This window comes from Lathyrus oleraceus, chromosome 7 (genome assembly GCF_024323335.1).
Source record: "Lathyrus oleraceus cultivar Zhongwan6 chromosome 7, CAAS_Psat_ZW6_1.0, whole genome shotgun sequence".
Taxonomy (NCBI): Eukaryota; Viridiplantae; Streptophyta; class Magnoliopsida; order Fabales; family Fabaceae; genus Lathyrus; species Lathyrus oleraceus.
The window spans coordinates 166,280,225-166,284,019 of NC_066585.1; positions in this window are offsets into that span (position 1 = coordinate 166,280,225).

Genomic DNA, 3,795 nt, shown 5'->3' on the forward strand with positions numbered 1-3,795 from the left:
TTTTGTTGTGTTTGGCGTGCGTGAGCCGAACTACGGCTGCTCTGATTCTCATTCCAGATGAGATACGTAGGCATAGGATGCGATATCCTATCGAGCACTTTCCCCCTTTGTCCCGAACTACGTTGACTCTGATGTTTGTTTCTGACAAACTACGTAGGACCAGGATGCGATATCCTGCCGAGTTACCTTCTTCCGTCTTCCACCTGTGTCCGATAGTATGTGTGCGTGTGTGTATTCTTTGAGCGGTGTTTGTTTAGCAACCTTTTCTTTCTTTTAGAGCGTGGATCCCGTCGAGTACGACGGACGTGAGGGGTGCTAATACCTTCCCCTTGCGTAACCGACTCCCGTACCCTTTCTCTTTGGTCGCGAGACCATTTCCTTTCCAGGTTTACTTCGAGCGTTTCCTTTCCCTCTCTGGGATAAATAACGCACGGTGGCGGCTCTGTGTTGTTTTTATTTCAGCCCACCGGTTGTTTTTCGCGGATGCGACAGCTGGCGACTCTGCTGGTGTAGCGGTGTATTCGTCGCTATATGATCTATCGATTAAATCATAAGCTAGGAGATACATTGAAATTTCGAGTCGCCACCGCACTTTTATTTATCCAAAGGACTGGCTAAAAAGCGAACAAAAGCCTAAGAAGTTTTACACGTAGAAAACTAATAAAAAGATTAGAGAGTCTGGGTAAGGGGTAAATTACGCAATGGGAAGGTGTTAGGCACCCACTACGTCCTAGGTACTCCTAGGGAGCCCTTTTCACACTTGTTATGCTAAATTGTTATTTGTTATGACAAAAATATTGTGCAAACATGATTGGGATGATGAGAAAAGAATATACAATTTTTATTGGGTTATTGGATTTGAACGGATAAACCCGCTGCCTACGTACCTTCCATCAAAGGTAAGGATCAAAACGCCGTAGTTCGGCTAAAAGATTTCCAAAAGTGGGTTAGGTTCAATTTTAAACACAAACCCTAGGTCTTACGTTATCCACGGGAGAAAACTCATCCTTATACAAACAACAACGTCCACCATGTGAGAACGGCTTCAACTTGCCAGGGAGGGGTTAACCCTATAATAGGCAAGGAAGGCTTACAATTCAATCACTAAAGACAGAAGGTGAGATTAACATCAACCACTAAGATAAATCAAACCTATAGCTCATGTATGAAAGCATTAATGGACAAAGCCAAAACAAGTGAATGAGTGAAATTAATTGATTGTGATTATGAAAATGGAGTCAAAGTATGATTAAGATCAATTCAAATAAGTATTATGAAATGGAGTTTTGAAAAAAAGTCAAGGACTTGAGTCCAGGTTTTTAGTTTGAAAACATGAAGATGTTTGCACAACACTTATGTCAACATTAAAAGATAAAGTGTGAAAAGGTTTAGGACATAATGAATGATGAATGGATGAAGGTGGATAGTAAAACTTCTTAGAAGGTTCACTTCTTGAAATCATATGGGAGATGATTCAAGTGTGTCCTTTGGAATAGCAATTAATAATAACAAACAAACAAAGCAAGCAAAAGCGGATATCAGATGCCAATCAATGGTCTTATACCAATCTCCTAAAATAGAATGGGATGTCAGATGCCACTCAATGGTCTTACACTAATCTCCACAGGCAAAGAAATAAAAGCGGATACCGGATACCAATAAATGGATTTACACCAGCCCCCTAAAACAGAACAGGATATCAGATGCCACTCAATGGACTTACACCAATCTCCTCAAAAAAGAAAAACGAAGATGAAATGTGGAAGTCAACTGCCAATTTATCTGGACTTAGGCTAATTCCACAGTATGGTCCTAGGAAATCCAATGCCACATTACAGGGACTTACAATGGATCCTCACATACAAGAACAAAAGCAACAATATGATCACAGGAATGCAAATGCCAACTTACAGGGACTTATAATTGCAACCTCTCATACAAACAGATAAAACAAACTATGATCACAGGAAAGCAGATGCCAACTTACAGGGACTTATAACTGCAACCTCACATACAAATCAAACAGATCAAATTATGATCACAGGATAACAGATGCCAACTTACAGGGACTTATAACTGCAACCTCACATACAACAGATAAAACAGAAGATATGAGTGACCAATGAGGTCTTACACTCTATCCTTCCATATCACAGGAGCAAATGCCAAAGCAATGGACTTACAATTGACCTCAATGGGCAAACAACAATGATAGCATCACAAAAAAGCAAATGAGATGATCATGCATTAATGGCAATTGATAATGATGATAGATGCATAACATACAGGCAAGCAAGTGCACATGAAGCAATCAATCAATCAATGAATATCAGACAACACACTCTATAGCCAAACAATGGGGGCTCACACAAGAGGGTTTGACTTTGAAAGTCCACTGTAATAGGTGAAGGTCGCTCTTAACCTGGCCATTGAGGGGCTCAGGTGAAGCAGATGAATAGGAAATGAGGGGTGTGCCCCATTGCTTCAATCTCATATCAGAGAGAGCATCAAAGAAAGTGTGGGAGTTCAGAAAGTAGGAACTCTCTCCACATTATTGACTCGATTAGATCTTGGGTATTTATCTCATTGCTTCAACCATGTAATGGGAGCAAAGAGAGGACACACTGAATAGTGGGGGATAGATTGCTTATCCCTACCTTCCACCAATGGCCTTACTTGAAGGACTTTTCCTGCTTAGGACAAATTTAAACAAACACAGGCATTGCCTCTTAAGGAGGACTTCAGACAGTTTGCCCGGTCAAATAACAGACCGGGTCTCCAGACTACATGAAGAAGAAAGGTTTATACCTCAAAGCAAATGCTAAAAAGCAAAGCAAGCAATCAAGTTCAAAGAACTTAGGCAACTAAAGTACCTGAAAAAGTCAAACTAATTAGTAAACAGCTCAACAGTCCAAAATCAAAAGCAAATGGATAAACAGAAGTCAACCACAGAGGGACCAATTGTGCAAGGCACAAAGACTCAAGCATATGAGTCACCTATAAAACAAAGGTTAGCACATTAAACAATCAAACTAAAGCACATTTGAATGATCCTCAAGGCATTGGTGCTTAACCTGAAACAGATGAACTCAACATAAGCTTAGAAGACCACTAGGACTAGCCTAGGGTCAAAGATGAAAGAAAAAGTCAAGGCAGCAAGGAAAAGTCAACCCAAACCAAGTTTAAACATTCAAGAAACATTCTCAATTGGATTCATAACCAAATCATACATCATGGTCATTTCATATGCAAAAGGATGCAAAGCATGGCAAGAGAAGCATACAAAAGTCAACAACAAAGACTTCATTCAAAAGTCAACTCAAACAATTCCAAAAATTATGAAATAAATCACACTCAATCCTAACATCTAACATGGTATACATGTAAAATTTCATGGTATTTGGATGAGAGGAAGGCAGTCAAGTAAAATCATGAAGTCAAACCAAATTCAAGTAAGCATGGTGAAAGTCAACAAGCATGGGTCAACTTCAAAAAATCATATCAATTTGAAAACAGAAGAGAAATGAATGAGATTAACACCAATGGAGAGCTTGAGATGTCTAGTTATCACATATGAAATTTCATGGTCATACAATAAGATTTGAGAATTTCACAAAAGATTTGGCAAAGCATAGCACAAAAAAGTCAACAAATGACCAAGTATGGAAGAAAATTCTCAATCAAATGGAAAACAGCAAGATTAATTCCAAGAAAATTCATATACAAACTAGACATATGAGAGATCATTCATGCAAAATTTCAAGTGATTTGGATAAGAGGAAGCATGTGAACAAA